Genomic DNA, 14,993 nt, shown 5'->3' with positions numbered 1-14,993 from the left:
CCCCCCCCCCCTTGTCCCCGCCCCCTCCCAGTGTCCCCTGCTTACTGAGAGCGGACTAAGCATACGCAGTCTGTAACTGACTCGAGTATCGCATTGAAAAGTTGACAGTTTCTAGCAGCATGTCCGCACTCGTCTCTCTGGTTCACTGTCTTTCCACTGAAGCCATTACAGCCGGATAGTGTTGCCTTTACATTTGTTAGTGATCGTTGAAAGTGTTTAACAGAATCTGTGACCTTGCTTACTGTGAATTGCATGCTGTGATATGGTTTCTGGATGCTAAGATTGTTGAAGTAGCTGAAATTCGCTGTAGAGATTTATGGTTCAAGTGCAGTAACTGATGGAATATCGATAAAGGGGGTGAGACAATTCAATGACGGACGAACTAGTGTTCGTGATGGAACATGGAGAGGGTGACGTGCCGATGTCAGTGATGGTTTGGTTGGGAAGCTGAATGAAGACATTTGTGAAAAAGACTTTTCACTATAAGAATGCTTTGTGATGAGCCCCCACATGTTTCAAAAACTGAGACTGTCACAAATCGTTTAAGTTTTAGAATATTGTGTTCCTGTGGGATTCTGGAAAGGCTTATGGAAGTCCACAAAACGATGCGACTTAGAAGTGCTTCGACATTTATTACTCGATACTGTGATAAGGGAGATAAATTATTGAACAAAACTGCGACTGGTAGTGAAACTTGTATTTGTCTTCTCACTCTTTCCTGGCTCTGAGCACTATGGGACATCTGAGGTCATCAGTCCCCTAGAACTTAGAACTACTTAAACCTAACCAACCTAAGGACAACACACACATCCACGCCCGAGACAGGATTCGAACCTGCGACCGTAGCGGTCGCGCGGTTCCAGACTGAAGCGCCTAGAACCACTCGGCCATTCCGGCCGGCTTCTCACTCTTGAATTATAATAACTGTCGATATAGTGGAGGCACTCTTGATCCCTGAAGAAAACAAAAATACACAACAGTGCTGGCAGCACAGAAGTCATGTGCATTGTGTTGATTCTTCTTATTGACCTAGTCCCATAAGCGAAACCTAGTTCGTTAGGGCATTGTGAAACACTGAGAAAACTGTGGCGCACAATTCAAAACAAAAGGCGTGGAATGCTCAGTCAGTGCATTGTGTTGCTCCATTCTGCTGGTGTCGCCCATAACCTCACTCAGCAGTTCGACTGAGAGCAGTTTGATCACCCACCGTACAGCCCCAGTCTCGTAACTAGTGATTACCACTTGATCTTCAACCTGAACCGTGATTTTCGAGGAAGCTTCTTTCACAACGGTGAGAACGCAAGAAAACAGTGTTTAGCATTTGATGTCTTCATTGGCGGCCTCTTTCTAGGAAGATGACCGACAAAAGTTAGTTTCTCGCTATGACAAATGTCTGAACATTGGCGACGACTATGTAAAAACTCAGTTTAAGAATTGCTCTTTCTTGCAAAAATCGGGTTTGGTTTGAAAACTTTTTTCTCAGTTTTTTTATCGAATCGGTACTTACTTTCCACACATGCCTCTTGTGTACCTGTAACCAAAGATAATGTACATATAATTTCCTCAGTTTATAAAGTTATATAAACTTCTGTGAATGATGTATATTAATGACAGTTTACAATAGCGCTATACCAGTGAAGCAAGAATTGATAAAGGGTGAAGATGTCGAAAGGTGCATCGTAGGTGTCCTACAAGATGCAGGGGCAAGTAAGTATTCCTGATGGTGGTGTCAGTAAAAGAAGAATAATGTGACAAAACATGTACGTCTAACGCATTTCAACTTCCTCTTGTAGGTGAGTCGGAGTCGTCGCAACAGCCGTCCGGTATAGGAATTATCTTATGTGACACGATCTATAGTTTAAAAATTAGTGGTACCACACGTTTTAGTGTGGTGTGATCTCGAATCACAAGTTCTGTCTCATGGTGGGTTTCGAAAATCCTCGATATAGTGATACCAAAGTCATAATACCCATAAATGACGGGAGTCACCTACTGTAAACTTCGATACAGATTTTCGCCACGTTCACCACAGTTGGTTAAGTGTCCGTAGTGCTAGTAAGTGACCATAAAGTTCCCTCGGGGGGCTTTCATGGCGCGATTAAAATTTATGACAAAAGGAGTGCACTCATCTACAGGAGCAGACATTTACCAACTTATTGAAGGCCAGTAATCCTATCCAGTATGTTGTAGACAGAGAACTAAGCTTTCAGCCATGTGTGGTACAGAATACACTAGAAAACTCTATGACACATGGTGTGTATCTATGAGGCAGCCACGTCTAATGTGGACACCAAACTGTGAATGTGTTTAAGGAAGCAAATTAATTCCCGCATAAGTGATTTATCAAGAAAGGAAAGCGTAAGGAAAATAGGTACTTCCATCCCCCATAGAACCACTGAATATTAATGTAATCATTTAGCGATCACCGTGACTTATTGGACGGCCACAAGGACAGCACTACAACCGGCTATTCCTGTAATGACGCTGATACCAATAAGAAGAATTGCACTACTCCTTCCCAATAACATACGAGTACATGTTTTAATTTTGGCCCTTTTGCCTGTTGGAAGACTAATGATGACCTACAAATCCTAATCCATCCTGAGGTAGTTCGCTTCGATCATGTATACATATTTTCAAAAACATTATTTCAATCTAAGTGTAGCTGCTGCAGGGGATTCTGCACGGAATTGACGGAGTAACATAACGGACGTTCAGCGAAAGCAACGAGATTCCAACTCGCAATAAAGTAAAACCAAACGGAATATTCGTATCTGACGACATGGCAGCGGAAAACCAGGATGAGAGTGGAAATATTTCTGTATGGGTCACTATATGAGGGTTGATGCCCTCTCTTAAAGCCAGACCTCCTCTAGGATTCTGAGACAGTTGGCATGGGATAATATTAATTTTATTATCGCTTTCAAATAGGACAATATGAATTAAAAACTCGTTTCTCAAGCACATGTAGGAACTGATATGGCATTCAATGAATTTATAGCTTCATGAGGGAACTACTGGAATCAGTCACCGAATGGGTTTCTGCTAATTGACAGAAAAAGACAATCTAATGACGTTGGAGATATATGAGTACAGGAAACCTCCAGGAGTTTCTGTGAACTAGTACTTTATTGCATCAGGATGATTTTCGCTAAGGGATAAGTTCACAAGTATTTCATCCACTTATTTAGAGGATGGGATGCGTAAGCAAAACATCCATTTATATCTAGATGCAAAAATTGAATCTGTAAATTGAGTTTTTGAAAGCTCTATTGGAAATCTGAACGCAATTCTGAAACGCCTTAGTGCAGAAATGCAAGCAATGGAGATACCTTTAAAACAGTAACTGCAATTGTCCATTAAATTGAAAAAAACATTGTAAGACGTAAGAAAAGAGAGCTCTTTCTCTAAGCAACAAGGAAAGAAATGCAAGGGAATAAAGTACTACAACCTTTATGATGTTAATCACATAGTAAAGGCATAAACTCAGAGGACTGAATACATTTTAAACACACAGAAAGAAAACCTAGTACATTAACACACACCACACAATACCACATACTCACACGTCCCCCCCCCCCCTCCTCTCCCCCTCCCCACCACCACCACCACCACCACCACATACGCACACACACACACACACACACACACATGCGTTAGGGCCCACACATGAGAGCTAATGAAACAGATGGGACACACTGAGTCACCATGGAAATTTCGTATGTGTTGGGAATGCATCCTATATGCTTAACCAGACGTTTAAAAAAAGGAGAGGAGAAATTTGAGCGAAAACCTGGCTTAACGGGTCTGATATTCTTCAAAATCTCGCATTTACACACATATTTCCCAAAAAGATATGAACGTGTGCTGAAATATTACGTATAACTGACATACATAGACGAAACAACATACTAGACCGACAAACAAAGTGCAGGAGCAGCAATAAATACGAGAATATTACAAGGACCGCATTAGAAGCTGTACACAGCACAGGAGAAGGCTTCGTCATCCAGCACAACAGAATGAATGATCGACATGTGGTGTACATATTCTATGAACGAAATCACAGATCAGTTACTGCTCATTGCAGCATCTTCCCTGTCAGGGATTACTGATCACATGAACAAAAGCATATCAATAAATTCAGATCTTCAAGAAAGATGCGATACTATTATTATGGAGATGATGGTCCGACAGCTCCATAAACAGCATGAGAAACGTTCCTGGAGAGGCATGGTATGATTTACGACAGGTAGATTTTGTAGGTATGAAACAATAATGACGGATGAGTAAGAGTCTCTAATGTATTTTAATGACTGTAGAATCGAAATTCGTCAGTGTCGTACCTGTGAAGGTTAAAACTGGTAAGGAAGTTGCACACGTGCTTCAACAAGTGTTACATACATAGGTAAATGGCTGCCAGACCACTTTCAAGGAGGCGAGTTCTACTATTAGTATTTCAGGTCATTAGTGGATTGGTACAGAATACACCATTACTCAACCATTTCCCAAATGAAAGCGAGTATTGTGGAACATTTAAATAAAACAATAAAACATATTATGCCATCCTGAACAGCATACCATAAAAAGAGACCTACTGATGTTCCTGGTAAGTAGCTTGTAAGTACAGTACACAATCACACAGGATTCATCCCAGGAGAAATTCAGTGTAGGTAATTCGGTATTTATTTCACATTACAAGACAAGATTTGAGAAATATATCCTGCTGAGCTAGTCAACAGAAACATTTACTGGTTCCAAAATACGACCAGAAATCACAAGAACTATAACCTTGCGCTATGGGGAAAGTGAAGAAATTGCCGATGGTTTTCACACAGAGAAATTGCAAAGAAGCTTCAATAGTGACGTTAGTCTTGTAGACGACATCATAGGATACTGACGGGAAAGGCTCTAGTTAAACTGCTCGTATTTCCATCACCACGTAACAACTGAGTGGATGCTGAAGACGTCGTAAATAATAACCCACATAAACTGTCCACGCATGCTATAGGAAGTTGTATATTGTAGGATGCAAATCATTCGTGGTAAACGAAGCACTCTCAGTAATTTATCAGTCTAATTACGCACATCCACGAATAATTATTTAGGACCTGGAATAAACCAGTGAAAGCGACTGGATCATGGTGGTAAGAGGATTAACCTGCAACATGAGGTCTGCTAGGTTCACAATTTCGCGAACATTGCAAATAAAGGTGTAGCAGAACATCTCATTTTAGCCAATAAACACAAATTAAGACGAGGAAGAAAGGATTGAGGCTAGCAGGCACACGGTGGCATTAACTATTGACGAGGCAATGCTTGGCAAACGTAGACTGGGTGTCAAGGCAAGTTTCAGACGGGTTTTGAAAGTGACTCGTAGATCACTTGGGAATCATATGGTGAAACCTGTAGGATGATTCAACATTAGTCTCCAGTCCTCACTTATGGTGGCTTAAAGTGTTCTGAAGCATGAAGGAGTAAGAGAAAGAAGATGAACTGAAACATGTAATCCTACCCACAAACATCTAAGGCATTGGGTGGAATTATCGCATTTTTAATTGCAACATTGGCCGGATTGTCAAATAGAGACTTTTTGGATAGAGGCGCTACTGTCACAGCACGTACAGTGAAGAATGCACAGAGACTCTAACAACAACTTTAGGAGTCGAGACGACATAATAGACCTACGGGCATTGTCGCTGTGGGAAAAGGACTTAAAAACATACAGGAAATGGCGCGAACTGGTCACGAGAAATAGAAAAAACCTGATCTACTTGCAGACAGACTTGTTACAAATGCAGATCTGTTTGAATTTTTCAAAAGATTCAGCAACCCAAGATTCTGTGGAATACTTATGGAGAATAACTTCAGAAAACAATATAGAAATGCAAAGAATATGTAATTATGAATGTAGATGTTGAAGGAGCATCTGAAACTCACCTGGTTGCATATGTTAAGAAAAACAGAAGTCAAATTTAGTACGTTATCTTGTACGGTGATTTACGTCTACCACAACAATGTGTAATACTCCTTTATAAAATACTACTTTTGGCATAAAATTTCGTGTAAAGATGTAACCATAGAGTCTATATATCAGTATTTCCGTAGTCTGTAGAAATGAGCAAAAGCACGCATTTAGTTTGTTTGTGGGTATCTGGGAGACCCCAGGCTGTTCGCTTTTGCCTTATGCCATCTTAATTTCGTTATGTAACCATACTGCTATGTAGCTCAGTATGAGTGGTAATATATTAAGCTAGACCTCAACAAATGTCGTTCTAGTCGGCAATTGAATCTTGACATTTATTGGCAACGTAGACAGTACCGCTTGGTACGACCTCTGACACTTTACATAAAATTTCTTTGTCTTTCCCTTCGGCGCATAGGAGATTGATAATGTCACCCATTGACAGATCTTATACTGTGGCATTCTTGCCATATGTCCCACTGCTTCTTCCGGTTTCTCCAGTGCTCGTGTATTTGCTATTCGTAGTCTATTCCAGATTCACTTAATCGCTCTGGCAAATTCCTTAACACACTCTCCAGTCTTTCTTTGAATTCAACATGTCGAATGGTTCCTCAGCGACTTGTATTTCTGTATTTCTTCCTATTTATTTCATTCCTCAACGACATGAGGGATTAAATAAATGAAAAGGGCAGGCACGCTAAGACGAAATGGCTATATGAAAAATGTGAGAAATCGAAAAAGAAATGACTGTCGGAAGGACGGACACAGCATATAGGAAAGTGAAAACAACCGTCGCTTACATGAAAAGCAAGGGTGGTACCATTAAGAGTGTGAATGGAATTCTACTGTTAAATGCAGAGGAGAGAGAGGATATGTGGTTAGAGTAGACTGAAGGCCTCGTGAGAGGGAAGATCTGTCTGATGTGATAGAAGAAAAAACGGATCCAATTTATAACGGACAGGGGACCCAGTATTAGAATCAGAATTTAAGAGAACTTTGGAGGACTTCAGACCAAATAAAGCAGAATGGATAAATAATGTTGCATCAGAATTTCCAAAGTCATTGGGGAACGTTGCACAAAACGACTATTCACATTGTTGTGAAGAATGTATGAGTCTATCGAGATACAATCTCGGAATAATACCATCCACAGAATGCCGAAGACTGCAAGAGCTGACAAGTGTGATATTTATCGCACTATCAGCTTAATAGCTCATGAATCCCAGTTTCTGACAAGAAGAATTGGAAAGCAAACTGAGGACGTGTTAGATGACGATCACTTTGGCTTTGGAGAGGGTAAAGGCACCAGAGAGGCAATTCTGACGTTGCGGCTGATGATGGAAGCAAGACTAAAGAAAAATTAAGACACATTCATAAGATTTGAGGCTTGGAAAAATCGTTTGACAGTGTAAAATGGTGCAAGATGTTCGAAATTATGAGAAAAGTAGGGGTAAGCTATAGGGAGGTATGGGTAATATACAGTAGGTACAAGCGCCAAAAGGGAATAATAAGAGTGGACGACCAAGAAAGAAGTGTTCGGATTTAAAAGGGTATAAGACAGGAATGTGGTCTTTCGTCCCTACTGTTCAATATGTACATCGAAGTAGCAATGATGGGAATAAAAGAAAGGTTCAAGAGTGGAATTTAAATTCAAGGTGAAAGGATATCAACGATACGACTGGCTGATGACATTGATATCCTGAGTGAAAGTGAAGAAGAGTGACATGATGTGATATATGGACTGAACAGTGTAATGAGTACTGAATACGGATTGAGAGTAAATCGAAGAAAGATGAAAGTAATGAGAAGTAGGAGGGATGGGAACAGCGAGAAACTTAAGGTTTGATGGTCACGAAGTAGATAAAGTTAAGGAATTATACCATCTAGGCAGTAAAATAACCAATGACGGACGGAGTTAGCAGGACATCAAAAGCAGACTAGCATTGACAAAAAGGGCGTTCCTGGCTAAGAGAAATCTACTAGTATCAAACATAGGCCTTAATTTGAGGAAGAAATTTCTGAGAATGTGCGTTTGGAGCATAGCATTGTATGGTGGTGAAACGTGGACTGTGGGAAACCCGGAACAGAAAAGAGTAGAAGCATTTGAAATGTGGTGATACAGACGAATGTTTAAAATTAGGTGGGCTGGTAAGGTAAGAAATAAGGAGGTTCTGTGCTGAATCGTAGAGGAAAGGAATATTTGTAAAACACTGATAAGAAGGTAAGACGGGATGATACGACATCTGTTAAGATATCAGGGTGTGACTTCCGTGGTATTAGAGCGAGCTGTAAAGGGCAAAAACTGAAGGGGAAGATAGAGGTTGGAATACATCCAGCAAATAATTGAAGGCGTACGTTACAGATGCTACGAGAGATGAAGAGTATGGCACAGGAGAGGAATTCGTGGCGGGCCGCATCAAAACAGTCAGAAGACTGATGACAAAAAATAGAAAAGAAAGGGAAGTTGCATTGTGATTGCACTTTTCACGAGTATATACTACTTCCTATGGCGTTAATCCTGTATTCTTATGCAACTGCAAGTTAAGGTGGAGACGACGTACCTTAAACAGACATCCCAAATGGTGTGATGTGAGTCAACGTAGTATTCAAGCATCATCCCGATTCTTCTATACACACTTCCAGTTCTTACATTGGCTCGTGGATGGAGAGGACTCTTACATAACATCTGCACATTCTGTAGCTTACACAATTCCTTGAACAGATCTGACATGAAGTTCGTTTCCATGTCTGTTACTATGGTTTACTCCAAACTTCAATATCCAATTATTCAAGTGCTCATGCCCGTACTGTTGCCTGCTGATTTGGCATCGCGACTATTTCTACGTGTCTTGAAAAGTGATCTGTGATTGTAAGCATGTACTTATTCCTTGTTGGTGTTTTACTAAATGGACACCAGAAATTTGAGTGGTGGTAATCCTTCACGTACTCTGCAATGGTACTTTTGTTTGACACGAACCCGCTCGTTGTGCACACTGTAAGCAATTACGCACATACTGGTTTACATTCGTCTGCCTATTCCTGAGCAATACGTATCTGCTACCGTCCTGTTGGTAGATCTGAAACGTTCATGACCTCCTGATAAGTGATCATGAGCTTCTTGTAGCACTATGTGGCTTAGTTTCACTAGTACCACTACCCGCGGTCCCAATTTGCTTTCTCTGCATAGCAACTCATACTGCATACAGAACCGTGACTGCTCGAAATACTGCTTACATTCGTCATCCTCTCTATGTGCAGTTTGCCATTCCTTATGTTTATTATCCCCAATATTTAATACTGCTCCATTTCTCCTTAAGCCATTCGCATTTCCCTGCTTCTTAGCTGGTTTATGCATGACCTCACAATCAATTTCACTTATTCTTACTGCCCATCGCGTCAGCCTACTAGAAGGATCCTTTAACCATAAAAACTATTTTAATGCCGCATAATATGCGACTACTCTAAACTTTATACTATTCAGATAACATTCGAAATAAGTGTGGAATAATTTCTTTCTGCAGAATTCAGTAGTCTTAATGTGTAAGTTACCGTAATTTCCTACGCCTTCTCCCTTTTATGGCAACACACATCACAGAGCCAAGCGCATAGTTTAATGCAACACACGTTAAAAAAATTCTGCATTAAAATTCGGAAATACCAATATTAGACTCAATGTTAAAGCTTCTTTTAGCTCCTCAAAAGCGTGCTGGCACTTTCCTGCCCACACTAGTACCCTTTCTTAACAACTACGTCAACAGTCTGCCAATGCCTTCAAATCCTTTTACGAACCGGCAGTAATAGTTCACGACTCACAAGAACGGTTGAAACTTCCATAGAAGTTCTGGTACAGGAAGGAAATTCAGGTACAGCCCTAATAAATCTCGGATTTGTCTAAATCCCACCTTTACTGAAGATTTGACCTACGTAGGCTACCTCTTCCACCACAAAATTACACTTTTCTATGCTCAATGATAACTTCGCTGTTTTTAAATTTTATGAATACTTCCACTACTCGTTGCATACTCTTTTCCGTATCTCCCAGAAACAATTATCTCATCGAGATTCTCTAAGCACTGCCATAGTTTTAAATCTCTGAGTACTCTCTCCTAATATCTCTGAAACGTTGCAGGTGCATTGTTTAATCCGAATGCCATCCTTCTGAATTGGTAGTGTCCCCAGGCTGCAGTATACACTGCTTTGTGTCGGTCCTGTGGTGCAACACCTATCAGGTGATAACCACTCTCCATATTCATTGATGAAAAATATTTGCATTTCACTGAATGATCCAGGGTTTCTTATGTCCATTATGCTTTCCACATTTAGATGTCTCCAATCACAATAAAACCTTTAATCTCGTGTCCCACCCTTGAAGTTTTTTGTTCTTGATAATGACTTTTCCTATCCCCCATACACTATTACCTTCTTCAATTATTCCAGCTTCCATCTGTTGATCGATAAGTTCCAAAAATTGGTTACAAGTACCTAGATAATCTGTATGGTTTGCAGCAGACTGGTGATTTCTTTTCCATTGGTATGCAATGTTGTGTAATATGTGTACCTGGTAATGGCTCTATTGGAAAAAATAAATTTTTAATTGCAAAAGTAATTTCCTGTTGCTTCCTAGGTGCTTCACTTTTTCTTCTGTTGATTATCTTCAGCTGACACCCCTTTTACCCCTTTCTTCTTCCTCCAGGAGATGCATATTATCGAGTAAAAAATCCCTTTTCGAATCTTATGTCCTCTATACTAAAATTATGTACAGAAACAGTTATCTCCTTTTTACCTTTTATTTCTTTCATGCATACAATATCCCTTTTAACTCAGCATTCTATTCTAACGCTCCTCTCCCCCCCCCCCCCCCCCCCAATATTTCTGCCGGCAAGCTAGACTCCATACTGACCCAAAGTTATTTCCCATTACCCTTAGGTACACAATCATGTGAAGTCTTAGTGTGGTCGGTCACGATAGACTTCCCTCGTGACATCACTACACTGGAAATGGCTTCACCTGACTGAAACATTTTTCCTTCAAGTTCCATCATACGTTCCCGAATATCAATTATGGTTCAGTGCTGATATCAGAAATCTAATCCTGGAATCATGTAGTAGTCCTCACTGACATGTGGAACAATCTGTACACATTGTGGAACCGATTCTAATGGTGCGACAGAGACGCCGGTAAACCCGCTCGGCAGAACAGGTGATTAGGATTGTGGAAAGGGCCAAATAAGTTTGGCGTCAGTTTCACCTTAAATTTGTAATTTATTGTAATTTAATAACACATCCAACTCCAATTCTTTCACGGCTGAAGGCCTCCAAACAAGAAATCTTAAAAAAATCAACAAGGTAATTTCAAGTTACTAAAGACACGCTGTTACAATTACAAATAAAATTATATATATATATATATATATATATATATATATATATATATATATATATATATATATAACAAAATGCAATACAAACGGCTGAAGGCCCAGAATGAAAGATTCAAGATTTTGAAATAAATTACCATAACCTTTCCAGGGCAGAAGGCGGCTATGTTTTTGCTTAAAGGGTAACTTTAAGAATGAGGTTATAAGTGGTTGGAAGCCCACAATTGACTTCCCAAAAATCAAAACTATCATAAGCCTTTAAGGGCAAAAGGCTGCAATATTTGAGCTTGAAAGGTAATTTTAATAATAAGGTCCCAAGCAGCTGAAGGCACACAATTAATTTATCAAAATTTAAAAAAATACTATAACCATAAGTCTTCAGTTTTAGGTGGCTGAAACGCACTAAAAGAAATGACAACACAACGGCAACAACCTCTCAGCAAATATTCACTTGCTGGAATTCAAGCTTACTTACATAAAACACAGTAAAATCAATAATTTTTCTATCATTGGCTATGATAGATTATTAATGAACAATGAAACACCGGTGAGAATGACAGTAGAGACAACAGCACACAGAAGCCTTCAAGTTGTCGGCCTACCCTCGTTCACTTAGATGAGACAGGTGGTGAGCCCAACTACGCTTGATTCGTCGGAACCCAACCAAGGGGCAGCCACGGACCGACCGACAAACGACTTGCTTGCGACCAATCGGTACATGAGAATTCAACACAAAATATGCGGGCGTGATCATCCACAACCAAATATGTATATGTATTAAGCTGTCAGAACTACACACTGTATTGCCCAACAACAACAACAGGTGAGGAAAGGACACTTCCAGAAATTACGTTAGTGGCTAGGGCAGGTCGCCGGAACACTAGCGGCCACAAGGCAAAAAATTCCGCTGGTGCACCTGAATTATAGTCAACCAATGTAGTTAATCCCACCGCATGGCAACTAAATTTCAGCAATACAAACAGTCGGTGTTGCTCACAGGAAAACCTCCCCAACAGCGAATCACCGAAACGAACCACACAGTATGAATGTGAATGGACGTGGCTTGGGTAATTGAAACCACTACTCAACTTTGACGTCCTGGGTCGGTGAACCACGAAGCTCGTAGCGATCGGACAGCTCCACACACGCTCCGACACTGCGCAGGGACCGCCAGTAGACCCAGCCGACTCCAGCGCGCGGAGATAACTTCCCTGGTCCGCAGGCACCGACAGACTCCCTCAGAATGCCGACAACATCTAAAATAGTCGTCAGTGGAAATAATGCCAACAACACACAGCCTGACAAACACTTGCACGAAGACCTGAACGATACCCAACAGTAACTAAACACGCACGAAGACAAATCGGGAGTCGATGCACACACACACAGCCGACTCATGAACGATCGGAGAGCCCAAACGCGTCGTCTGGTAAGACGACCAAATGACAATCCACTGAGACCGTGGCCCGGCTCAAGTGATGCGTGGCGGCAGTGGTCGGGTGAGCTATGTCGACGCAGGTCTCACAGCTCCAACCCGACTGCACAAGTGCCGCATTGCAACTCCCCGACTGGCAGGTCGAGACTGCGCTCCAGACGCGTCTAACTGACTGGTAGCCCGAACTCGCGATCCGAACTGAACTTACGACAGACAATGACCTGCAAGTAATAGTCGAGCAAAGATACTACGAAAGAGGATATATCCATACGGACTGCTAGCGCCGGTCACGGTCAGGCAAAGCAGCAACTCAGTGACAGTAGTTATTTAAATTAACATAGTGAGGTGGAAGTACGTTAAACACAGGGTGTATGATACATTATGGCGGGAACACGAGCCACGCACGGCTCAGCGACATCTTTATATACCCTAATCCACGTAATCTCTACCATGATAGGTCGCACTACTGGCGACCGACGCATGAGCTCCTGTATGCAATAACATTCTGCAACCCATTTTTCCTACTATTCCTCTTCTTGTAAATTCTACCCGTGCTTTCGATTTCTTAGAATCCAACCTAACAGGGAATGAGCATAGCAGGAGATATTGTTCCCTTTGCCGTTTAATAACTTATTCTTCCGCGGTCCTCTACTTCTACTACTATTACTTCCGGTTACTTTATTCACATTACCTTGAGGCTGGCGACACTGTCTCCTTACGTGGTCTGTTCGTCCACACTTGAAACATTCTAGACACATCAGAAAAGTTTTGCATCACCTCAGGTCCCATAACTCCTGAAGATAGACGTTGACTGTGGATATTGTATAACAGACACAGTCCCTTTGACTGTTCAGAGATGTCACTAAACCCGCTAAAAGATGTAAACAACCATGCATGAGAAAGGCCTCTTAGACGGACGGGGTCCGACAGCCCATCAGTTCCAGTCATTCCACCAGGAAGGAGGTACATGACTCGGTTTGTCTGTAGTTGAACCATGTTTAGACGGTCAACATCGTGGTTCGACCACGTGCCACGAAGGGCTCTCAACAAGGGGAGCGTCCAGGCGTCTCTTAGTGAACCAAACCTATGTTGTTCGGACATGGAGGGGAAACTGAGAGACAGGAACTGTCGATGACATGTCTCGCTCAGGCCGCCAAATGGCTACTAATGCAGTGAATGACTGCCACCTACGAATTATGGTTCGGAGGAACCCTGACAGCAACGCCACCGTGTTGAATAATGCTTTTTGTTCAGCCACAGGACGTCGTGTTACTACTCAAACTCTGAGCAATAGGCAGCATGATGAGCAACTTCACTCTCGACGTACAGAGCGAGGTCTATCTTTGCAATCCCGACACCCTACAGCGCGGTACAAATGGGCCCAACAACATGGCGATTGGACCGCTCAGAATTGGGATCACGTTCTTTTAACCGATGAGTGTCACACATGCCTTCAACCCGATAATCGTTCGAGCCGTGTTTGGAGGCCATTCAGTCAAACTGAACGCTTTAGACACACTGTCCAGCGAGTGCAGCAACGTGGAAGTTTCTGATGTTTTGGAGTGGCGTTATATGGGGGGTCGACGTATGCCGCTGGTGGTCATGGAAGGCGCCGTAACGGCTGCACGATACATGAATGACATCTTCCGACCGATACTGGGAGCATCTTGGCGAGGCATTCGCCTTCATGGAAGACAATTCGCGCCCCCATCGTGCACATCTTGCGAATGACTACCTCCAGGGTAACGACATCGCTCGACTAGAGTGGCTCGGATGAACACTATCGAACAAGCCTGCGAAAGATTGAAAAGGGCTGTTTATGTATGACGTGACCCACGAACCACTCTGAGGGATCTATGCCGAATCGCCAATGAGGTGTGGGACAATCTGGAGCAATAGTGCCTTGATGAACTTGTGGATGGCATGCAACGACGAATATAAGCACGCATCAATGCAAGAGGACGTGCTACTTGGTATGAGGGTACCGGCGTGTACAGCAGTCTGGACCACCACCTCTGAAATTCTCGCTGTATGGTGGTACAACATGCAATGTGTGGTTGCCATGAGCAATAAAAAGAGCGGAAATGATGTTTATGTTGATCTCTACTCCTATTTTCTGTACTGGTTCTGTAACTCTCGGAACCGAGGTGATGTACAACTTTTTTTGATGTGTGTATGTTAGTTGCAAATACCGTCCATTTACCTTGCATCCCAGT

Source organism: Schistocerca americana, chromosome 3 (genome assembly GCF_021461395.2).
Source record: "Schistocerca americana isolate TAMUIC-IGC-003095 chromosome 3, iqSchAmer2.1, whole genome shotgun sequence".
Lineage (NCBI taxonomy): Eukaryota > Metazoa > Arthropoda > Insecta > Orthoptera > Acrididae > Schistocerca > Schistocerca americana.
This window is presented reverse-complemented; position numbering follows the sequence as displayed.